Here is a 26,273-nt window from a genome sequence, read left to right on the forward strand (position 1 = left end):
TTGTGATTGGTCTGAGCGCTGTGACACTCCAGATTTAGAAATCATATGTGAATAATTGCGTAGCACTAGGTTGGTACTTCGTCTGTGACTATATCCAAGCTTCAGCACTGGTCGCTAATTGTCTATACACTGATTCCTAAATCTGGATTGTGAGACTGCACTTTTTGTTTAATTGTACACTGTCAGTTTCAAATGCTCATTGAACGATTGAGTCTATCTTAAATATTAGAATGGTGACATTGCACCTTGAGCCGTGTTGTAATTACATTGAAGATGCCACCAAAAGAGGAGCTGGCTATTTGCTTAATTGCACATTGGCAGTTTTAATATACATTGAACAATTGTATGTATTTACAAATATTAGAACTGTGACATAGCACTTTGAGGCCTTCAGTAATGCTGTAGAAACTGAGAACGTATTGAGTCTTTCGACCCTTTTTACAAGTGTGTGGTTGACACCGCCCCTTTTCAAGGCCACAGCCCCCTTTCTCTCATTATAAATGCTCCTGCGGATCGCTGCTCTGTTGGCTGCTACCGCGATGGAGTAAGGACGTCGATCAGATCGTCTCCAGGTAATTCTCTTTCACAACCGACCACCACCTAGACACGCCTGGCGCTCCTTGGTTAGCATTTTAATTAGAATTCCCTTCCTTTTTTCTAGTTGTAAAAATCACACTGTGCCCTGGATTACCTGATTCATTCAGCCAACTTTTTCCACAAATACGGGCCTGAATATTACGTTCCATGGATGGTTTGGGCACCACTGCCATGGTCTATATCTACTGAATAACGCGATTTGTCCTTAGCTGGCCCTTGCCACGTTACGGGTGAGTTGCTATAGACAGTCCTTGTGTACTTTTAGTGTACAATCCTTATGGACCCTTGACAACAACTGTTGTTATTATTATTGAATTGCAGGTGTTGGTGTAACCAGGTTTTGGAATCCAATTGAGCATTGCAAGAGTGAAGAGGTGGGTATAATACATTACTCCCGCCAATTGATATGCAGACTCCACGCCTGGGCAACCTATTAGGTCCCAATTCTAAGTTCCTTGTTTTTATTCTGTAGGGTCACTTCACCCGTCCCATTGTCCTGAGGAAGTACCCCATCGCTGAGGTATTAAAGTCCCTCTTTTGCCGATACGCCGGATCAAAACGTCGACTCTACCCCCTACCCTCACCTGGACCAATTTCCCCTTCCCCATTACCCCTGTTTACAGCCTTAAGGAAACTCTCCTTACCAATTCAAATGAATAATTTGCATGTGGTCAGGTAGCACCTAACTGTTTATTGATCATCAGTTTTGTACAGTCTTGTAAATATATGCCCTTTACTTTTCTACACACTTTGAGCTGTCTTGACTCCTATATATACACTTGAGCACTCCTTCTTACACGTTCCCTAGAACATTCTCCTACCTTCTTGACCCTCTAATGATTGTTCCTTTAAATGACTAAATAAATATATTGTAATAATTCTTAGGTTTTTTTCTGCACATTTATTTTCATGATTTACAGATGTTTGGGAGCTGATTAATGTAAGCTCAAATAAATTGATAATTCTGTGAATCTAACTCTTCCTTGAATAATTGGTCCAGGACCATTGTTTCTTTATACTCCATAATGTATTGCTATTTCTTTGTCATGAAGCCACTGGAGCTCCTGGGTGGTGACAGATATGTGCTCATGTGTCAACATTCATGCTTGCAAGCATATGTCTTGATATTGTGGGCATTTTGTTTTTTTTATTTAATTTATGATTCTAAGATGATGCAATACATTAAACAAAAATAACACTAAAGTGCTATTGTAGAAAAGAGAAGCTCAGCTGCAAAGTGGAGTTGTCAGGCCCTCCAAAATAGTTAAAACAATTAAAAACAAACAGGATGGGCAGGTTAGGAATGGATGAGCTGGGGCATCAGGGGAAGCAATGGAGGGTATGTTGGCTTATAAAAAATTCAGAGCAAGATGAAGATGAATGGGGAAGCAAAGGAATTGGAGTGGGAGCAGAGTTGGACTTGTCTTTCGGGCTGTCAAGCAATCTGCCATTGCCAGATGACCCACTAACAGTGACAGTGTGTGGTTTGTATTTTTTGGTCCTGTGGATCGTGACAGGACCAATTAAAACAGCCCATACACTGACACTTTCAAGTTGACCCATCTGGCAGTGCCAGACTGCTAGCTTTCCCAAAAGGCCTGTCCAACACTGGGTGGTAGAACAACATGGAGAGCGCGCAGGCGTGGTGTGAAGGCAGAAGCCGAACACAGGAGGGCGTCAAGGGCAGAGAAAACACACACACACCCATAGAATGCTAATATAATTGAACAATGTTCTTCCCTGTATAGCTGAAGCCCTCTGATCAAGCCATGGTAAAGTGAAACACTCCAGAGGCAGACCAGACCCAAAACAGGGAGGATAGCCAATGAATAAGAAGCAGGGAAATGAGATAGACAAGTAAGCCGTCCAATCAAGTGTTAGGGGATTGCCCGAAGCATGCGATATGTGTATGTTTCAATGTTTTAGAAACAATGGGCCTTCAACAATGGACAGCGAATGTTGTCTTCAGGTGAGACCTAAAGAATGATTGAATGAATATAATTCACTAGATATTAATCTGATTTGCTTTCCAGTCAGTCACCTTTTTGGTTAATGAACAAGCACAGAAAGGGTCAAACCATGTGTTATTCAGCCATGGCCCTCCCCGATATGAATAGTCATGCCCAAACTGTCAGGTCATACCCCCTTTGCAGTAAAAACAAAGACCACCCACAACCGTTTTCGGCCTTGTTCCAATAACAGAATTGGAGATTTTCACAAAAGCAAATTTGAAAAAGGCACAAATCGAAGTCTGTACATTTTCTCCTATATGTGCAGAAGTTCACCGTTGTTTAAGCTATTCAGGAAGAATTTCAAGAGCAGGGCTGTAAATCTAGAACAATTGCTATCAATGATTTCCAGAAGTATTCCTACCTCCAAAATCTACACATGCACATTTTGCACTATAAGGCAAACGTGTATGAGTAAACGATTAAGAAATATGCATTTGCACATTTAACATTTTCTTCCAACTTGAAACAATGTTTCCCCCACTCCCAGATTAGTGTTCGATTCCTTTAATTGCCAGGGTAAGACTCGTAGGCGCTATTTATGAGTGGCTCAGAAAGTGACTTGGGTTTTCCTCTCTCCTGGAGGTACCGAAAGCCAAGTCGTACCACGCGGGAGCTGGAAAGTCGTCTTTGAGATGAGGAATTACTGGGATCTGGCGATCCAATTTCCCTGATAATTCATAATTTTTCAATGGATTTTCACACAGAGATATCGGCTGCTTTTTGCAGCTGAAATCTCTGCGCGAAAATGAACTATTACGTGGAAACACCTCATATGGAATAATTCTAAAGGGCTGGTGGTAATCCACAATGCTGGTGGAGTCTCCACTGTCTTAAATGCAGCACTTGGGAAATTCAACGAATCCTCAGTTGTGACTCAAGATGTGGAATTTCAGACTGCACTTTGGTGGCCAAAAACCTTTGTGACTCAGGCTCCCCTTGTTGTGAGTCACCCACATAGGTCATGCTCCCTAAGGTTTTCTATGTAACATCTTGTGAATAATTCACATGCCTTAACGCTGGTAATGTATTCTACACATGTCCTAAGCCCACAATCCGAGGCTGCATGATGATTTGATTTAACTGTTATATTGTGCTTTTAATGGTTTGTATTCTCGCCCAGAGGCCATATTACCTTGTCCATTTACCTGAAAGACTACATCAGTGGAAGGTACACTTTCAATCTGGCAGCCAGCATGCACATACTGCAGACACACATTTATTGAAAGCAGCTGGACTGTGATTTAAAAAGCTACCTGGCTTTGGGAAACCACTTCCAGCCTGGGGAATGATGCATCAATTACTCATCGGTGATTTCACTCCCATGATAACATCTCTTCATATTTTCCATTGATTACCTGACCCAGATTACATAGAGTGTGTACTGGTACCTACAACAGAGGAATTTAGCTCTATTTCTGCCTCCAGTGTAAAACAACGCAGCATGCCTCAACACTGAGCAACATACATTTGTTTTATATTTTTTGCTGGGAAGGTTTTCCTTTCTTAGGAACTGTATTTCACTCAGACTATGACGTATAAACTGCAAAGGTCGTATATATGTTTTCGCTAGTTTAACACTCACTTTTCTAAATATGTTGCACGGTCCAAATTCCTTTGGGCCTCTGCAAAGTGTTATATCCGCATCACTTTATTTATGGAATTATGACACCACATGACCACGATTTTTCCTATGTGCAGAATTCTGCTGCAAAACATATTCCCTATTCCAGGCACAAATCTTGTAATTGCCCAGGAATGAGGAGCAATGCAGCCTGTTTTCGATACTACAGATCAAGTACCATCACCCCATGTTTACCAAGTGATTCATAATGATGCCCGGTAAGTAATATGGACAGGTGCAATCCCTGGCACCATTACCCAAGCAGGGCGTAACTGTATTCTTCATTTTGCACTTTTATCAATTCTACATACGGATTGGTTGGAAACCGAGTGGTGTCTGTTGTATTATAGGGACCTTTCCCCAGCCTTTCCCTTCCCTTCCCAGCTAATGATGTCAATTATTTTACATGACTACCAAGTTCTAAAACTTGAAAATTTAATCTTATAAGATGTCTCCTGCATTTAGAGCATTTTTATATATTTTATTTAATTTGCAAAGAATTCCAGAAGTACTCAGAAAGACCTGTAGACCAGATTCTCAAATCTTTTTGCAAGAGTAAGTTCAGCTTACATGCACAAATAGCATATCAGTAGGTGGAAAGTCACTTACGCCATTCATGACAATAGGTTTTATTGTGAAAATATTTAATCGCACACAATATGACCCAGGTATGGCGGGATGCTGCGTGGTAGTTAATCGTCTCATAAGAGCATGGGTGGAGGGGTGGGGAGAGTTCCAGGGCAGTTTTGTGAACACCCATAATCTAATGCAGGTATCCACAAATGAGTCCGCTATTTATTCCCTCCACATCACCTGAAGAAACAATTACCAATATATCAGCCCAAATGACTACCTAGACCTTACATCTAGTGGCAAATATTTTATCAACTGACCCCTCCACTATAATATGAACCTAGCTGAGTAGCTGGTCATTCCTCAAGCAAGCATGTCACTTGTAGGAAAAGCTGCCAGAGGTAATATACTCAAACAAGCACTGGTAAAGCCAATGGGACAAGCCTTTCAATTGTGTTATTAGACCCTTTGGCTTTGCCAATACTTTTTGTTGATACTGTTCCACTTAGGCAGAAAGAGAAATTTTTTTTTTTGCAGATACCGATGATGCTTACCCACACATGTGTCATCACACATGTGTGTATGGGCACTTTATACCTCAAAATTCTTGCACCCCAATTATATGGAAACAGACTCGTAGATCATGGACCCCGTTAAACCTCAATTTAATGAGGCAACGTGTCCCAAAATAAGGTACAAATCAGCATGTTAGAATACAGTCAATAAGTAAGGAGTTCTAGGGCAGAATTAAGACATTTAGAATGATTTATTACAATCATTCTAAAGGTACAATACAGAAATTGTACGGTGCAGATGTATAAAGTCATTGCCATAAATGCTTTTGGTTATAAATCAATACAGAATAATAACCAAAATCAAAGATATTCCCAAATGACCAGCAAAATCATAAAGAAATCAGTTAGGCTCCGCAGTAGCATCGGAAAGTCATCTGGCTGACCCCCAGAGTCGAGGGTTTACATCAGAAATGTTCTCCTAAAAATAATAAAAACTGCTGACTCATAATGATTTGACCAAACTATTATAAAGTAGAGCATCATAATGAAGAGTGCCATGCAGTGGTGAGGCTGTAAACTCTAACTCACTACGGACAATTGATTTAGACCCTTCTTTGCTAATGTCGTCTGTAGCTGTCACATCAAACTAGTTACAGAACAACAGTGTACTATTGTGAATAAATGTACCACTGAGAACAGGCGCAAGAAACCCGAAAGGTTTAAACATCACTGAGCCCATGCTAGAGAGTCTAATAACATGATTTCACATGTAAATTTGAGTTTAGATTCATATTTTGCAGGTTGATAATGATGCACAAAATATATTAATGCATAAAAGCTTCTACTAATGTATGCATCATGATTCACCAGTGGTCCTAGCATGATGCTGCATATGTGTGTATTCATCACCATCCACTGTCACCTGGCAGGCATCCTGACATGTGCACATATATGTCATGAAACAGCAGCCATTTTTTTTCATTTACCAATCCAAGATGGTTAATGTCCATTTTTTGGAGTGATACATTCCAAAATATAAAAAAACTGTGCTGAGGTACTTTTTTTTTTAATGAAGTCAGCCCCTTCAAAAAATAAAAAAAACTTTAAAAAGGAGTGTTCGGGGGAAGCAATGGTGGAGCAGGTAAGAGTGTAAATAAGTGCCAACAAGAGGCTGGCGCGGGTGTAAGAGAGAGAAGGAAAGGAGTTGGGAGGGTGAATTAATGGAAAAAGGGGCAAAGAAATGAGAGGGAGGTGCGGAGTGAGCAATGGACTAGCTAGTGGAAGGGGGTGCAACATCGAGAGCACACGAGGTGAAGATTCAAGTGGGCAAGCAGCACACGAATTACAGAACATGAAAGCACATGTACTCCAATGGAGTGCTGAAAGAAAAAAATGTAGTTACATGAATAGAAATAGCAGAAAGATATGTCATTTAAGTAATATGATGGTAAAGAGGCTATGCTTCAGTGGAAGGATACACAAGAAGCCATCAAATAAGATCAAGCAAAGAAGATTGACAAGAAAGCCAATCAATAGTAAGAAAAGAGCTGACTCAAAGGACGCTGTAAATATTGGTATTGTTCACAATAGATCTTTGACAACAGAGAGCTAAAAGCTTTCTGTGGTGAGACTTAAAATGCAGCTTCTGGCATTTTGGAGAAAAAAGTCAAATTTTAGGGCTTATTCCAACTAACTCTTGCTTCTGCTAGTGCCTAGATGATGTCCTGCTGCCTTTTAGTGGAAAACAAAAATATAGATAGATAGATAGATAGATAGATAGATAGATAGATAGATAGATAGATAAATAGATAGATAGATAGATAGATAGATAGATAGATGGATGGATGGATGGATGGATGGATGGATGGATGGATGGATGGATGGATGGATGGATGGATGGATGGATGGATGGATGGATGGATGGATGGATGGATGGATGGATGGATGGATGGATGGATGGATGGATGGATGGATGGATGGATAGATAGATAGATAGATAGATAGATAGATAGATAGATAGATAGATAGATAGATAGATAGATAGATAGATAGATAGATAGATAGATAGATAGATAGATTTGGAAATTGGGTTACTGGTTTAGGGGAGTGAAACCATAGGCAAGCAGCAACCACAATCTCTGTCAGGATGAAACACAAGCAAACCCAAAATTACCCTATTCTTACCATCTGGTAGGTTGGTACAAAAGCAGTCAGGCTTAACTTAGAAGCACTGTGCAAAGTATTTATGCAGGAGTTCAAACAGTGATACAGTGAAAATACAACACAAGAAAAATCCCACACCAACTTTTAGAAATAGAGTAAAATGTAATGAATACTTAGACATCAAAATGCAAAAATCCAATCAACAGAACAGGAAATAGGCAGTTTTAAAGATACAAGTAAAAATAGTGTCTAAAAGCACTAAGCTTCAATAATGAGTATCAGGTCATGCAAGAGCAGGAAAAATCACAAATTCAGGCCAACCACAATGGAGCATGGGCCAGATACAGGGACTAAGCTAGGCACGTTGAATGAAGGTCCTCTAAATCCTGGTTTTCAGAGCATTGCAAGATACCACGTCTAGGATGCGTCATGCAGTGGTGGTCTGCGTCGTCATCGTCAAGGATGCCATCGACGTGGGGCTTGTGATGCGAAGTACGCCATCGAGGATGCTTCATGCAGCAGCAGTTCCAAGGATACTGCAGGCTAAGGAGAGCTGTGATGAGATGCACCGTACGGCATCAGTTCTGCCCATAGGGTCACAGCTGGACTGGCAGACCATCTTCAGGCTCACTTCCAAGGGTCCAGGACTGGGGTGGCACCACTTGAGGAGTACGACTCAGAGCAGACAGAGTTTAGGTTCTGGGTCCAAGGTGGTTGGAGTCTTTGCTGTTCCTGAGGCTCTGATCAGGAAGCCAGACAACTGGCCCTTGGAGTAACTCTGGTGGTTTAGGGTTCAAGATGCAGGTCCAGTTGTACTCCGTTCAGGCAGCAGGGCAGCAGAGTAGCAGTCCTTCTTGCAGAGCAAAATAGCAGTTCTTCTGAGTCTTTCACAGGTCCAGAGGTGTACTGAAGAGATGGATTTGAGATTCCGTTATTTATAGCAGGTGCCCACTTTGAAGTAGGAGAAGGTTTTGGAGGTTTCCACAACCCAGATGTGCTTGGAACTTCCTGACGCACTAGCCTGACTCTTGCTTGTCTGAGGTCACAAAAGACTTGTGTAAATCCATTTGGAAGCGTGCTCAGGTAAGCCTATGTGATGTGCAAGTGTGGTAGGTGAAAGCTACTCCACTTCATCAAGTCAGAGAGGACCCATCCTGCCAACACCTATTCCCTTTTTCGTCACTCTCTGGGAGCAATACACAAAGACAAACTGCCAGCTACACCTAGTTGTTTGACATAGGATACAGGCTGAAGGCACCAAAAGGTTGGGACAAGAAAACGTCAACTTCCTAAAGGTCAAGAAACAACCAGGGCCTTGACTCCACTCAGCAAGGCTGAGCCAATAATAAACTAACCAAAACAAATGTCAGTACTGAGTTTTATTTAACAATTGACTTTGAGTTTGAGTCCAATGTAAACATATCACTGGTCTCAACAGAAGATACATTTCTCAAGGTTATTTTTATTTTTAAACCGTATTTTTCACATACAAAAGATACAATCACAGAAATGTATAACTTACCCCTACACAAACTACCACCATCGAACACCAATTAATAAATCAATCAATTATGTGCTAAAAGACAACCCACACAATCAATGCTTTCACACAAACGTTGCACATTCACAACCAATCCATAACCCACTCTGTACATTCATTCACATACCCATGGCAAATCCCCAAAAAACGTATTTGCAATTTGTACACAACAGGGGCTCACCCCGAGGGAAGGCAAAAACGCACCCATTAACCCCACACCAGAAAATGTAATTGTGAAAAAGACTGCACCACAATATAATAAACACTGTTGAACCCCAAACTGTGTGTGCATTAACAACATCCACTTCAATTGGAATGTATTTGCTTGACTTTGGTGGGGAGGGGGCGCAAGGTCGACGCGTTTCGAACACTGTGAATTGTCAGGCCTCTCCTCAGGACCATGCAACTCTTAATTAGACTGTGCATTTAACCTTGCCAAGGTTGTCGTCATGACGTCCAGTTTCTACAATCAGATGAAAGAACTTCCTAAAGGTGGCATTTACAGAATTGTGACTTGAAATACAACATTACCATTAAAGAGGGTTTTAAATTACAACTCTTTATACACCAAACCAGACATTCCCATCTGCTCCCAATGGAAGTTATCACTTAATGAATGTAGTAAGTTAATCCAATTTTATCCTGTTTGGGAGGCAGTCCTTGCAGTAGTAAAAAATGAATTGAATACTTTCACACTACCAGGAAATGTAAAAGTTAAAGTACATGTTCAACTTTTTTTTTTAAAACACACCCTGCTCTTATGGGCATTTAGGGCCTACCCTAAGGTGACTTATGTGTCCTAAAAAGGAAGGTTTAGGCCAGGCACAAGGTTTATTTTGCTAGGTCGAAATGGCTGTTTAAAACTGCTCACACAGGCTGACGTGAACTGTCTAAGACATGTTTAAAAGGGCTACTTGAGTGGATGCCACAATATGTGATGCAGACTCACTAGTAGCATTTAATTTGCAGGCCTTGGATGCATGTAGTACAATCTTACTGGGAATGTACAAGCAAATTTAAACATGCCAAGTTGGGTGTGATGGAGCAAGGTTTCATACGTAAAGAAACTTGCTTGGACTCAACCCTCTTGAATAACATGTAATAACGTAACCAATATGTTTGTAATTACTAATCAGACCCTCCAGGATATCTCGATTTTGCGGTTTGCCGCGAAATCGGCACTTTTGTAAAAAAGCCGCGATTTTTACAAAAGTGCCCGCGATATCGCCACTTTTGTAGAAATTGCGGTATTTTTACAAAAGCTAATCCATGCCACTATATCCTGGGGGGTCTGATTGCAGGCGACCTCAGACAAATTACCAATGTTGTGAAACAATTTCGCCCTGCAATCATTGCAAGTCAATATCAGACGTCAGGAGAGGACCTGAAAGACTGGAAACAAGAACCAAACAAGTGGCATTAGGTGAAGTTCTGTAGTGAAAATAATTAGAAGGGCCTAGTAAATCAAGAGTACAGTAAAACAGCTGCAAAAGCCACAAATATGCAAACTTTACACAATATTTATGAAACACAATCACAGTGATTGAGGGGCATTAAAGTACTTGGAAAACCAAAACTCTTTACATTGACAATGTGACCATAGCTCCCTCACTGTATTGAAAGTAACTACACATCACAGCAGAAGCATCTGTATACACATCTAGAAATTGAAGCCTAAAGCAAGTTCTATAACTATATTTGTTTGATCTGGGCATGCAGTCATTTTCTTCTGGCTAGCTGGCGATTCAAGGTAAAAGGGTTTGGGGATTGGGAGGTAGTATAGGAACTTGGAGGCACAAAGTGTAGAGCCTTTGGAACTGTATTTCTTGTTCACTGTACAGCCTATATATTGACTCAAAAGAAGACCTTTATTTTAACGATCCAAGTGGCCATGGTAAAGAAGTGCACCAGAAATGCAGCAGCCGTTTTTGCCCACTTTTTGCATCCTAAGGGATTTACAAATTTCAGAAAGGTCCCAGATGATTGTGCGACCTCTTCAATATTATTAAATCTGTGTGCACCAATTTTGGTCACCTGTGCATCTCTAAGATGGTTGCAACGATGGCATGGGGAGATGTAGATATTCATTTGACCACTTAACCTTTTGTCTGACATAGGCTAACCCATTAGCACAACAGCAGTGTTTATTTACACAATATAGATTGAAAATTAATAATCCCAAACGCATGTTTGTTTTTATCTAATGTGCACTGCAGCCTTTCTTCTTCAGGTCCAACCTCGCACAGTCACTACAGCCCTTTAGGGAAGATAGCTGTGCGTGCCCAAGTACCACCCTATACTCCTGGCCACATCACTGCATACGATTTTGCAGGTGGGGTGCCCACAATGCAAGCTGCACTGTCACTGAATACTTATTTTATTTACATATATTTAAATAGTGTGCACCGGATGCCTGAATTGCTTCTAGGGGCAGAGAGAAAAGAGAAAGATGCAAGAAAGTGTGGAACATGTTCTTGAAGAGATGTGTTTCCGGCAGTTTCTTGAAAGTGAGCAGGTTGTTTGCGTTACACAGGTGTGGAGATTGGTAGGGGCGGGCAGCTACTTAGAAGAGACTTCTGGAGTTGCCATTGGAATTGGGAATGCATAGGGAGTTCTGCATGTTGGAGTTTAGGGGTTAGGAGAGGGTGCATTCACAGTACACATATAGCTGCAGAGAACCGAAAGTGCACCGTGCATCACGACGAGGCATAAGTAGGGCTGTGAGCCAAAGGGTGTGCATCACGGTGGACTCGGGTGAACTCTGCATTTGACATCTCGCTCGGTCACGCCATCACCTACTCCAGGTCTGGTTCGACAACAAGCAGAGCACGCACTTCAAGAGACCAATGGTGCGGACTGTCCAACGACGTCACGCCCCTGGAATACTTCACCACTTCATTTCCCCACGACCAGCACCAGGATTTGACACGTTGAGAATTCCCAAACCATATCCAGAGATACACTCGAATATCTGTACATGCTTTTCGAGGGAAACAAAGTGTCTACATTGTAATTAAACCAAATATACATAGCTTCATGTTGTTAAATAACTAAAAAAGCTAAGATATCTGTGTTTGTTGTAGGAAAAATGGCCAAATAAAATGCCGCAAAATTGCCGCTAAATTTCCATATTTGTGCCGCTAAATTTCCATTTTTGTGCCGCTAAATTTGCGAATCCATGCCGCTATATCCTGGGGGGTCTGTTATTACACAAAATTTTTGTTCATCTAGCAACAGCTTACCTGTGTGCTTTACTAACCAGTAACCTGAGTGTCTTAATATGGCTGCAGAAAACACGGGAACTTTTCTGTTCATGCGTCTACTGCATCTATGTAGTATTACGTCTTTCGCTTTTGGTGGGAATTCTTTGCAGCTGCGCAGTAGTACATAATATGGCCGCTTTGAACCTCACATGCTAATGCATATGCTTTTGCTCAAACTAAATTTTAAATGTTCTGCTAAACTATTAATGCCATAGTTAAAATAAAATAATGGAATGAGAGTAGAAATAAGTGGTATACAGTGCATTCATTTATTTTCGTGTTCTAAAATGTTCTTCTTTGACTTTATTATTAGATCGTATTTGGGCCTGGAGGGTGACTGAATACTCCATCTTGTCTGAATCTTTATGCCTGCGTACTGAAGCCCTAAACCTCCTGAAACAGTGACATTGAATGTCCGCCAAGAACTGTCCCACAAGCAATGCGCTTCAGAACTTTACCTCCTGACCCGTAGAGGGGAAGAAGATGCAAACAAATAAAATACATTGTATTAAAAGTAAAATGAATGTTGCTGGGAGGAATAAAAGCTTGGGAAAGTAAAATTAAGGGTGGGATCATAGAACAATTAAACTAAAGAAGATGACTTCATATTAGTATGGTGTGATGACCTCTCCCCATCCCATTGACCAATCGAATGCAGGGAATACACTAATATTGAAACATTGTGGGTGTTACATACACCGAGAATAGTATAACTATGGTAGGCTTAGACAGTTAGATTGTCCTACTTGTCACAGACCTGTCACTGACCCAACGTTTGCGGAAGGAGATCCAGGATGCCACAGAGCTCAGAGAGCTGGTCGAGCACTCTGAAAGAAGAATCGGGAGATTGCTGATGAAGAAGAATCGATCTATCTAGAAGGGAACGAGAGTAGCACCAGAAAGGGGTGTAATGCTGGCGTTTCACTTAGCGGAGGTTATCTGTCCTGTCCTGCACCTGTCCTGATCCTTTGGCACCTGGTTAATCGGGAGCCCCTTTTCTTTCCAGCCATTGGCCAGGGGTTGGTCCTCGCACCATTCGAGGTTAATATAAATCTGTGTGGTATGTACTTGTACCGTTTTCCTTTTTCACCCTTCCCAGGTACCAATGCCTAGAGATTTTGCTAAGTCTTTAAAGATTTTTGCTTTGATCATTATTTTTAATCTTGAGAAGCTGGTGATTGACATGTATTGCTTAGATAAAAGTTTTAAAACTCTCTCAAGTCTGTGATCATTTTATAAGGTACATTAATTGTTTATTTTTAAACAACAGAAGAGTGAGAGACCAAACCAACAAAACAAGGAGGTTTACAATGGGAGGGAGGGAAAAAGGCGACAAAACTAGACACACAAACTGTGAATTTTGTTAAGAACCCTCACTCACCAACCTAGTGGTGACATGCTTCATCACTGGGTTCGTACTGGAAAGACCTAGCGTCTTTCCAGTGTGCTACAACGCCTGTTTACAGCGGAGCTGGTTCTTGTGTGTGTTGAGGGTGTAAAATAGGAAGCCAAATTGTGCTAGGTGAGTGCGAAAAATTAAAAAGTGCGTAATTGGGACTGTCAACCATTTTATTAATAGTCCAATCAGCACTGGTTAAAAACAATTATATGTGGAACCATAGGATCAATCTCATCTAGCAGAGATAATTAGTCCACAGTGAAAAATAATACATTCAGGTCGACATGTTTCTGCTTTTAGGAGCCCGAGTCGCTCAGCTTTCATCAGGACCAAATAGTGTGATCCTCCGGTGGTGTGCACGCACTAAGGTGCACCCTGCCGTGAGGATATTAGTGTGAAAAAAATGTTAAAAATGATAACGGATTTCCGCAATAGTCACGGTTCATCCGGGTCGCGATGCTGACTGACTAGGTAGTCTGTGGGGAGCCGTCTGCACGAATATATGCGACGTGAAGAGAACCCTCCATCGCGTTTGCCTATGCGGAGCGCTAATCATCCTTCTTTTGTACAAGACCCCAGTTATTTGCTGGCCGAGTCTAAACGGCTGTTTAGCCGTGACTATTGCGGAAATCCGTTATCATTTTTAACATTTTTTTCACACTAATATCCTCACGGCAGGGTGCACCTTAGTGCGTGCACACCACCGGAGGATCACACTATTTGGTCCTGATGAAAGCTGAGCGACTCGGGCTCCTAAAAGCAGAAACATGTCGACCTGAATGTATTATTTTTCACTGTAGACTAGGGGGTCCATTAGTATGTCGGGCGGATTGCCTCCGCCAGGGTGGCGGTGGCCACCGCCACCCTGGCGGCAGCAATCCGCCCGACAAGCACTCTCTTTTTCCCCTCCGCCAGATTAGGATGGCGGAGGGCACAGAGGCGGACGGAAAGACCGTCCGCCACTTTACCGCCGCGGTCGCCTTGCGACCGCGGCGGTGATGGAATAATATGGTGGCGTTGTCCAATGGACACCGCCAGCCATATTATGATGCCTGAAATTAGGGGCCTTTCCGCGGCGGCAATGCCGCCACGGAAAGGCATGCGGTGATTGCTGCGGGTGCAGAATTGTCTGCGAACACGACCGCTTATTTTTTCAAGATCTCAAGGTTTTCCCGCTGTGGAAACTATGCCGACAATTGTATTTACAATGGTTCTGACAACAATAATGTCATCCAATGTCCTGATGATGATGCCCATATTCTAAGGAAGGCATCGAAACTTCGACACATAACCCCATATGCAAACTGTGTATGTAACATTGATAATTGCAATGGTGTGGTTTAACACTCAACGTCTGTCTTACTGAAACCTAAGTGCACAGACTAATTTCGTGCTTTTTTCCATTTTTTTTGTTGTTGTCTTGTATATGTTGAAGGTCACGGCTGTGCCCGCTTGACATTTTTAACAAACCGAAAAATTACTCTTCTGATCAAAAATTAAATTCCTGTCCGGACGGACAGAAGACATACAACCTATTAAGTGTATGATTATTACTTACAGTATTTTCATTATAGGGACCACTGTTCTTTATAATACTTCATATTTTTGACACTAGAAATACGAATGGAAGATATTGATTTGAAAGTCTAATCACATATAATATTGCAAACGCAGTGCATAAGCAAGCAAATAAATGTACTCAGTTTGTAAAACAAATTCTGTGCTACATGTATGTACAGTTCTTATTGCAAATGAAGTGTTAGGAAATTAGCCACGACTGAGGAGCAACATTAGTACTTGGAAGCAATCACACCAGCAAACATGTATATAGCTGCATATTTGCAACCCTAATCCTGAATGAAGACAAACAAAGGAGGCATCAACAATGAAGAGGAAGAGAAACCCAACATGTAGGGGGCAGACATTGTGGTCCACTATGCGAACAGAGCATCTCAGACTGCCATCACACAACCTAGAATAGCAAAAAAGCAGACCATGTGGCACTGCCTCATTAACAAGGTGAATGCCAGAATACCCAAAAATTGGAGTACAAGAAGAAGTTTTGAAAGAGAAGTACACAATAATACAGGTGGTAGCTGCAATTCCTGTTGCTGGTCCTTGATCTCATCTCACACCATCCACGGTGAGGCAGGTCACCAACCCCCATGTGCTCCCCCTCCCTAACATTCTCATGGACTGTCACTTTGTCAGACAGCGGGGATACCAAAACCGTGTTGGAGGATAAATTGGGCAAGCTCCCATGGTATATTGAGGGGAACGCAATCTCCAGCATTCATTCCCCTCTTCTTTACTTCCAGCAGCCTGCCCACAGTCAGGCAGTAGCACACAAGACACTTCAGAATCCCATGCACTGACAGGAAATAGGAGGAAGTAACCCTGCAAGACACGGAAGCGGAGAACTTTAAATGGGATCTGAGAGGAAGATCAATGCAACACGCTCACGAGGAGGTGGTCCTTCCAGACTGGCTGGAGATCAGAGTGAAAGGTGCCGCAAGACATCAACGAGAGAGAAGCCGGAACTTGGAGGAAGAACCAATGTGTGAAACCAGGGGGATGCTCGTGCCATGTTAACCATGGAAGAGACTATTCGAGGGGAATGTTAATGTTAGTGTTAAGTTGAATTTATAAAGTGCTAATCACCAAAGGTCTCTAAGCGCTGCAGCAAGGATCAGACAGTCCGAAATTCTTTTGCACCACTGAACTCAACATGAGACAGCATAAGAATGGCCAAAAGCCTCAGTGAACAGTGTCGTCTTGAGTCTCCCTTGGAACGGAAGCAATCTAGCTTCCTTACGCATACCATCAGGTAGCTTGTTCCAGATCTGAGGGATGGACACTGAAAAGGCCCGGCCTCTAAATGTGGCCCTGTTGAAGCGAGGCAAGGAGGTTGGCCTGTGATGAGCGAAGGTGACGTCCGGCTCGTAGGGCTTCAGACAATCTTTGATAAATTTGGGAGCTTCACCAAACAGGGATTTATGTGCAATGCACAGACCCTTGAAGATTACCCTTTGCTTGATAGGTAACCAGTACGGCTGATGCAACAAGGGGGTGGCATGCGCTCTTCGGGGCAGTTTGTAGATAAGCCTCGCTGCGTCATTCATGACCACTTTGAATTTCCCCAAGAGTTTATCCGGGAAACCAATGTAGACTGCATTGCCATAATCAAGGCGAGATAAAATTAATGCAGTCACCGCCACCTACATGGTAGCGGGGACAACAAGATACACAATTTCCGGAGTTGTCGCATCAGTATGAAGCAGCTACCCACTACAACAGACACCTGGGTCTTTAAAGTCAGTCCAGTTCCTGCCTGATGCCCAGACTCTTCACGGCTGGCACGGGTGTAGGGGTAGTGCCCAGCTCTTGAGGCCAGAAAAGGCTGAACCAGGGGGAAATTCCAGAGGAGAGAACCAAGACTTCGGTTTTGTCTGGGTTCACCTTCAAGGAGTTAGAAGTCATCCAGTTCATGGTGTACCAGAGAATATTCTGGACATTGCATTGTGAATCCAGGGAGTTGTCAATACGCACTATTAGCTGATTGTCATCCGCGTAGTTAAATACCTGACAGTCTGCTTTTGCCAAACACTCAATCAGGGGTTGAAGGTAAGTGTTAAAAAGCAAGAGGGACAGCGCCGATCCCTGAGGGACCCCCCAGCGCAGATTTCCAGGCCTGGACATGTGGTCTCCAAATTGGACCCTCTGGGAACGATTCTCCAAGAAGGAAGTGATCCACTGGAGGACTGTCCCCGTGACTCCCAGTCGCCGAATACGGGCAAGTAGTTGCTCATGGTTCACCGTTAAGCATGGGCGTAAAATCCGTTCCGCTCGCGGAATTTGCGGATTTTCGGCAAATTCGCAATCCGCGAACTCTAGCGAATTTGCCGAAAATCCGTCGATTCGCACGCGGCGGATTTTTTTGCTTGGTGACACAATATTGCGGCGCGCGGCGTGGCGCACGGCGTTCACTTTCCGTCATTCAGCGTTTGCCGAGTTGTTTTTCTCGATATTTTGCGAGTGCTGCGCCATTTTGGATCTTGCTGCGGGATCCCGCGGGAGTTGGCGCCCGCGAATACATCATCGCGGCTTGCCACCTTACCTTGCACAGCACGCATCGCGAGAGTTCGCAATTGCGAACACGTAGGTGCGGTGGGCAGGAACAATCTCGCACTCGCGAAATAGAGATTTTGCAATTCTGCACAAGAAATCCACCAGCAAACAGCATGAACCTTCAGAAAATGATGATTTTTATCAGAATCACTCCTCAGGTTGACATTTGCCTGCACTTTTTTGTTGCAAGGAGTCCATTTTTGGGGGGGGGGGGAGAGGAAGGAAGTGCCCCACAGTCTCCAACTTCCTGTTCCTGTCCAGCAGGCTCCTCCCAGTGCTTTCTTCATGTGCTGGTCACTTTAATTTGGACCTTGACCTGGAAGGATTACTTTTTGTGGGTGCTGCTGGATATTTGGATTTGAGGCCTTTTTGACTTCCTTGGATCACTTTTGGATTAGAAATCAACTTTCACAAGTAAGTTTGTTGGGGCATTACAGTTGCTGCAACTACAATTTTGGAACTTTTTCAGAACATTAAATAAAATATATTGTGGGTAGCCACAGTATCCAGTAGGACCAGGGTTGGTTATGGGTGCATGCATTATACAACTGTTTTGTTGAATTTAAACATCATTGAGGCCATGGATGGGCTGGGATTGTGCTTAATTTTGTGTTTTTTGTCGATTTTTTGGGGCTGCTGTTGGGGCCTTTTGCCCAGGGGTAGTGAGTGGTGCATGGACTGAGTCTGCCTGTGGGGTCTCACTCTCTTTAATGTAAACATCCTGGATGGCATTGGATTGTGGTGATTTTTGTGTGTTTTTCGTTTTTTTGGGGGTGTTACTGTTGATTTGGACTGGCCATGTGGGTGGTGGTGGTGGTGGCCATCTTGAGTGCTGGTACAGGCAACATGTGCTTGGGGTGCAAGGGGCCATTTTGAAGAGAGACAGTGTCTGAGGCCTGCACTTATTTTGCCTAGCTTTCATCCATTATGCCCAGGGGTAGTGAGTGGTGCATGGGCCTAGTCTTTCTGTGGGGTGTCTTCTTGGATTTAAACACCATTGAGGCCATGGATGGGCTGGGATTGTGCTGAATTTTGTGTTTTTTGTCGTTTTTTTGGGGCTGCTGGTGGGGCCTTTTGGCCAGGGGTAGTGAGTGGTGCATGGGCCTAGTCTTTCTGTCGGGTGTCTTCTTGGATTTAAACACCATTGAGGCCATGGATGGGCTGGGATTGTGCTGAATTTTGTGTTTTTTGTCGTTTTTTTGGGGCTGCTGTTGGGGCCTTTTGCCCAGGGGTAGTGAGTGGTGCATGGACTGAGTCTGCCTGTGGGGTCTCACTCTCTTTAATGTAAACATCCTGGATGGCATTGGATTGTGGTGATTTTTGTGTGGTTTTCGTTTTTTTGGGGGTGCTACTGTTGATTTGGACTGGCCATGTGGGTGGTGGTGGTGGCCATCTTGAGTGCTGGTACAGGCAACATGTGCTTGGGGTGCAAGGGGCCATTTTGAAGAGAGGCAGTGTCTGAGGCCTGCACTTATTTTGCCTAGCTTTCATCTATTATGCCCAGGGGTAGTGAGTGGTGCATGGGCCTAGTCTTTCTGTGGGGTGTCTTCTTGGATTTAAACACCATGGAGGCCATGGATGGGCTGGGATTGTGCTGAATTTTGTGTTTTTTGTCGTTTTTTGGGGGCTGCTGGTGGGGCCTTTTGGCCAGGGGTAGTGAGTGGTGCATGGGCCTAATCTTTCTGTGGGGTGTCTTCTTGGATTTAAACACCATTGAGGCCATGGATGGGCTGGGATTGTCCTGATTTTTGTGAGTTTTTTCAACTTTTTGGGGTGTATAACTGATGTTCCTCTGTCTTCCATTGCTTATAGGTGCACAAGAGAACCACCAGTGCCAGGAAGAAGTCCTGCTGCGGTGTGTGCAGCACAACGTCACGTGTGGCCACAGACAACTCTGCAACTTGTGCAACTGCGGCCTGCTGTTCAGAGTGACATCTGAAGAAGATGGCCCCAAAAAAAGTTGCCCGTAGCTCCTCTAGCAAGAAAGTTGCCAGTAAGGAGCAGAAGAAGCAAGTGGCGCCACTTGCCAAGGAGACTGGTGTGATGACGACCGCCACATTTTTTGGGGAAAAAAAAGTACGCCTGCTGCAGCAGCGGGGTCTGCTGGGGACCAAGCTGGGAGCAGCACCTCCGCTCCATTGGGCTCAGTGCCACCACCACCACGCCAACTTAGGTCCAAGCCCTTGAGTGCTGCAGAGGCAGCCAGTATAGTTGTTCAATCACCATCGACCAGTGAGGTTGGCTCATCGCAAGAAAGTAGCAGCAATGTCCCTCAGGAATCAAGACAGGTTGTTGTAACTCATCTGACGAGTGTTGAACAACCACAGCCGCAACAACAATCACATTTGCAAGAAGTACAAGCCCAAGTACATGTGGAAGGAGAGGCGGCGCAAGGAGAGGAGCAAGCAGAGGTGCATGGAGGGGCACAACAAGTGGCCACAATAGTTGTTCCTCCAGAAGTAGGGGCACATCTGGAAATCGACAATCAAGCCGAGGTATCATTCGAGGAAGCCACTCCTCCTGCTGATCATTCATTGTCGTCCACATCCCGAGCAAGGAAAAGATCAAGGGTGTTGGTGTCTACATCTTCTTCAAGCCCACCTCCTTCTGATGATATGGATCTTACTTGGGAACCAGCACCACTGCCGTCTGAGAGTGAGGTTGAGGAGGCACACCATGATCTGACAAAGGTAGCAAAGCGTAAAAGGAAGGTCGTCGAAACTCTCAAAGTTATGGAGTGTGATGACGCTCAACAAGAAGTGGCGTATACTCCTGCTGCTGAAGACTCTCACCACGACGACGCAGTCATCATCACTAACGTCACTGAAGCCCCAGCGGGCATGCAGCAAACAGACATTTTGACCCTAGCCCGACAAGCTGCTGAGCGTGATGATGAAGTCGACGAGGAGGCAATGGGAACACCAGAATCATTGATGTTAACTAGTACACCACAACGTGCCGCTTCCATATTTCTTACTCGCCAGAAGGGACCTCCATCCACCTCGACCTCAATTAGTGGTGGTGAAAGTGCACAACATAGTAAAGTTCAGCAATACACATCCTCCACTTCATTTGGCATTAGCAGCACGGCCACCACCAGTATCGCCTCCTCCGGCCCCCACAGACATTTCAAGTCCGCAGTTTGGGACTTCTTTAGTGTTTCCACAAAAAGGGAAAACATAGCCATTTGTAGCATTTGTAAGCTTGCAGTTAGTCGTGGTAAGCTTGGTACCAACTATGGGACTGGAGGCCAGAGAGGTCATCTTAAGAGACAGCACACTGTCCAATGGTTGGCGCACCTAAAGCAGATCAAGGAAGCCCGAATTGCAAGTCGAGAAAACGTTGATGTTCCATCTGATGATGACGAGGAGGAAGAAGTGTCACACACTTCACTTACACCCAGTACCCCTGGGAGCCACACTAAGAGTGTGGGACAGAGTGAGACACCAATGCGAAAAAGTTCATCAGCGAGCGTAACTGGGTCGAAGAAGTCATTATCATCATCCCGTAAAATGGTCCAGGGGAACATTAAAACAATGTTGTTTTCAGACGCGCCATATGACCGCAACCACCCAATGGTGCGTCTGTATAACACTAAGCTGGCTAAAATGCTAGCGCTGGATCTTCTACCTTTTTCTTTTGTAGAAGGGGTTGGTTTTCTCGAATTAGTGGCAGCGCTCTGCCCTAAATGGAATGTTCCTAGCCGGTACTATTTTGCCCGAGTTGCGGTTCCAGCACTACATGAAGATGTGCTGGAGGTGATTGGGGCAGCTTTGCAGAAGAGTGCTGTTCACACTATACATCTCACAACAGACATGTGGACCAGTGGCGCAGGCACTGATCACATGTGCATCACTGCACACTGGGTCTCTTTTTCAGGGGTTAAAGCAAAGGTAAACGCAGGTGCTGACCTGGACCAAGTTTTTAAAGCTGCTCGGAAACATGCAACACTAGCCATGTTTGGCTTGGAGAAACGTCATACAGCAGAAAACATTTTGAATGAGTTCAACACAAAGGTCTTTCACTGGCTGTCTCCAAAAAAACGCGGCATTGGTTATGTTTCCACGGATAATGGCGCCAATGTAGTTAAGGCCATGGAACTGAGTGACTATTTCAGAGTGCCGTGTTTGGCGCACTGTATAAACCTGGTTGTTAAAAAATTCTTGGAGAAAGAAAGTCCAGCATGCCAGTTAGTGGTCACCTGCCGAAAAATGTGCAACCATTTCAGCCATTCTTTTAAGGCCCGGAAGCATCTGAGGAGCCTGCTACATGAACGTCGAATGCCAGTGAAAGCACTCATCCAGGAGGTGCCAACACGTTGGAACTCAACCTTCTACATGCTTGAGCGTCTGTATGAGCAGTTTAGGGTACTCGATCAGTATTTCTTAACAATGGGTACAGCTGTGAAGGAGGACCTGAGGTTAAATGCGGCGCAATGGGAGCTAGTTAAAAGCCTGACAGACATGCTTCGTCCTTTTGAGTTCTTCACGCGTGCAGTCAGCAGGGAGGACTGTAATTTGGGAAAAGCTATCCCATTGTTGCGCATGCTGGAGCACAAACTGAAGGCGGTGTCTTCAAAGTTTCAAAACGATGAAGAAAAGCAACAAGCTTTTCTTTTGGCGGAGAAATTATTAGAGCGTCTACGTGGCGATGAACGTCTTCAAAAGATCCACTCAGAACAGCATTACATTTTTGCTACTATTCTGCATCCACACTACAAAAAGGCGCTGGCAGGCTCTGAATTATTTCCTTTTAGTGATGAAGATGCTACAAAGTACAAACGTTGGGTAGCCTGGTCAGCCATCAGGTTTGGAAGAGAACGGAAGCAAATTGAAGGAAAAGGCAGTACATCAGCAGGCCATCCCCAGTCAGAAGACTCCACTTCTGCACCTGTGGCTGTGGCAGAAGTGACCTCTCAGCCGTTAAAGACACCGGCAACCGCATCATCTGCACCAGACACAACAGAAATATTGGGTGATGAAGAGGATTGGCTAGCTGAGATTGGTTATGGTTCTGAAAAGGTCCGAGCGAAAATTCAGCAAAGTGGAGGAAACGTGGAGAACTTTGAGTCGATGGTGCAGGACTATCTGAATGACTCAACAGAGGTCTATGTTAATGCTGACCCATTGGCGTATTGGCATGGGAAAAAACGATTGTGGCCAGAGATCTCCTGCCTGACTATACATTACTTGTCTTGCCCACTCGTAAGTGTGTCTTCTGAACGTGTTTTCAGTGCTGCTGGTGGCATTGTAACTTGCAAACGGACCCGCCTCTCGCCCAAAAATGTGGAGATATTGACAATGATCAAGATGAATGAGCACCTCATACCACCAGATTTCAAAGTACCAGATCGCACGATGGAAGAAGACGAGGAGGACAGCAAATTAGATGAGAGAATTTCTTCTGTGTTAGGTGACACTGACCTACTCCTGCCTGATGATTTCGCAGAGTATGAGGATGAACTCTTCTTCCCTGACACCGAGGCCTGAAAATGAGCCAATGAATTCAGACATTTTCTTTTTCGTACTTATTGACTTTTATTCCTGTGTTTCTGTCTTTCTTTGTTTTGCACAAGTTAATATAATTAAAAGTTTAATCACCTGTACTTTAGCTTTTTGGCTGTTTGGGGGTCTTTTACTTGTTTTCGCCTGGGTTGACGGCTCTGGGGCCATTGCTGGGAAGGTCTAATACCGGATAAAACTGGTTTAAACAACACCCATGAGGAAAAAAGGTTTTGCCTTTTCTGACTTTTCGCTCAATGTAGTGTTTTCAGGGGCCTATTTGGGGGGCTTCCCGGTGTTTGTGGGTGGGTTTCGGGGTCTGGGAGCACTACTGGGTATGGATAGTTTAGATAGCAAGAGGTTTGAAGGAAATCCATGGAGGCAGAGGGGAGTTAGGGCCTAGCTGCAGAGCGCGCGCTGAGTGATTTCGGAAATTTTCACAAAAGTGACAAAGTCCACATTTTTGTACTTTTGCTTTTTGGCTGTTTGGGGGTCTTCTACTTGTTTTCGCCTGGGTTGACGGCTCTGGGGCCATTGCTGGGAAGGTCTAATACCGGATAAAACTGGTTTAAACAACACCCATGAGGAAAGAGGTTTTGCCTTTTCTGACTTTTCGCTCAATGTAGCGTTTTCAGGGGCCTGTTTGGGGGGCTTCCCGGTGTTTGTGGGTGGGTTTCGGGGTCTGGGAGCACTACTGGGTATGGATAGTTTAGATAGCAAGAGGTTTGAAGGAAATCCATGGAGGCAGAGGGGAGTTAGGGCCTAGCTGCAGAGCGCGCGCTGAGTGATTTGGGAAATTTTCACAAAAGTGACAAAGTCCACATTTTTGTACTTTTGCTTTTTGGCTGTTTGGGGGTCTTCTACTTGTTTTCGCCTGGGTTGACGGCTCTGGGGCCATTGCTGGGAAGGTCTAATACCGAATAAAACTGGTTTAAACAACATCCATGAGGAAAAAGGTTTTGGCACTTTTTGTAACTTACGGTTCGTTGGGTTAGCCCTAGCAGCAGGATTGCCTGTGTTTGGGTGTTCTTGATTTTTGCAACTGATTTCTGGGGTTTTAGAGCACTCGTGGGAATGTGTAATTTTTGTTGCAAGCGATTTGAAGAAAATCCATGGTGGGAAAGGGGGGATCACTTACTCGGTGAGAGGCACTTACTGTTGAAAACATTTAGCCATTTACACTTAAAGGAAGAAAATGACACAGACTTAAGTTTCAGGAAAACTAACTTACTGTTAAACCACCACCCACCAGACTCTAAACCAGTAGTATGGTGGGAAAGGGGGGATTTGGCATAGTTAAAGAAAGCCTTTGCCACTATTCTTAACTTAGGGCTCGTTAGGGTTAGCAGTATTTCTATTGCATGTGTTTGGGTGGAGGGGCCTTCGAGTCTTGGAGCGATGCTGGCTATGGATACTTTTGCTTGCTTGCAAGTGGTTTGGAAATACAATCCACGGTGGGTAAGGGGGTATTTGGGCCTACTTTTACTTTCAAAGTGCGTTTTGTCACCAGTTTTCTGCTAGGCCTCTTTTTTTGAGATCTGATTGGGGGTCTTCTACATTTTTGCGACTGGCTTTAGTAAGGGTCTGGGTGGGAGGCGGGAGCACTGCTGGGAAGGTCTAATTTTGTTCTAAAACACAGTTTACAGTACACCTAGCTTGAGGGGAAAGATCCGCTAAATTAATTTGCCCATACTTATTTATCCTTCAAAAGGTGACTTAGACAGAGTACGCACTTTCAAAAATATTGTACTGTCTATTTGGAAAATCAAAGTGTGACTTTTTGCACTACACAGCGTACACACCTTGTATTTATTTATCAGTGGTGTTGTAATAGCACTTCCTATTTTTCGTTCAATAATTACAGGCCGGGTTTCAGTCTGTGCAATGGGGAAAAAAGGATGGAGTGAGTCGGGCTTCACATTAGCGAGCCGCAATTCAGCATCCGCCAGGCAAGCAGTGGACAGGGTGTCTTCTGGTCACCAACATTGATGGACGAAGCGTCAGCTGGAATGGAGGAGTGCCGCTAATAAGAGGAATTGTTAGCTGCATGCAACTTACTTATCAAATTCAACAGGACAACTACAACAACATACAGATACAGTATCCATTGTTTTCTTCTAGGAGTGTGACTCCATTTCTTGGATCTCTCTCTGCTTCTAAATTGATCCCTACAGCCATTCTATAGGTTTTACTTCGGCTAATTTTTAAACCTAATTTAATGTAAGAATAAGAAGTGTTTCTCTGAGTGCAGAGATAGGCAAGTGAAAACGCTGCAGCCCTGTACTGTCGCATTCTAGTACTACTTACTTTTCAGTAACAATGCATGCAGTAGGGCATGCACTTCCTTTATGTCACTTAAAAAGATTTATGGTTAGCTTTGTACCCAAAGATTTCTTTATCTTGAATTATTGTTTGTCCATGCTGTGCTTTTTTTTCTCTCAACAAAACCTACCCAAAAAGAAACCCCCATTCCCATCCATTTTCCAAACCCTAACCCTCTTCCCCCGGGCTGTGTGGTTTTGCTTGATGTGTGACTAAATGACATCAATAATTCCACACACTTGCTGGGGAGGATAAGGTCATAGCAACAGGCTGGTGAAGAAATCCGAGGATATATTCTAGACTTACTCAGCTTCAGTACTATTTCTTGTAGTAGTAGCCAATGTCAAAGAAATTCAACGCAAGTACTAGTTATACTTCCAATACTTTACCATTTCTTAGGCTCTGTGTGGCACTGTTCTAGTGTACTGTCACCTGCTATATTCTCTATTGTACCATTGTAATGCTACAGTAAGGACAAACCAGGATTCATTTTCTTTTTTTCCATAGGCATGCAACTGCCACTGTGTCACACCACTAGCACCACCGCAATGAGGACATTTCATCCGCCCAGGATTGCCAACCTTAATCACCATTTCCCGTGGAGCCAGCCCTGGGCCTAGCCCTACTTTCAAACACAAA

The sequence above is a fragment of the Lissotriton helveticus genome, chromosome 10 (genome assembly GCF_964261635.1).
Source record: "Lissotriton helveticus chromosome 10, aLisHel1.1, whole genome shotgun sequence".
Taxonomy (NCBI): domain Eukaryota; kingdom Metazoa; phylum Chordata; class Amphibia; order Caudata; family Salamandridae; genus Lissotriton; species Lissotriton helveticus.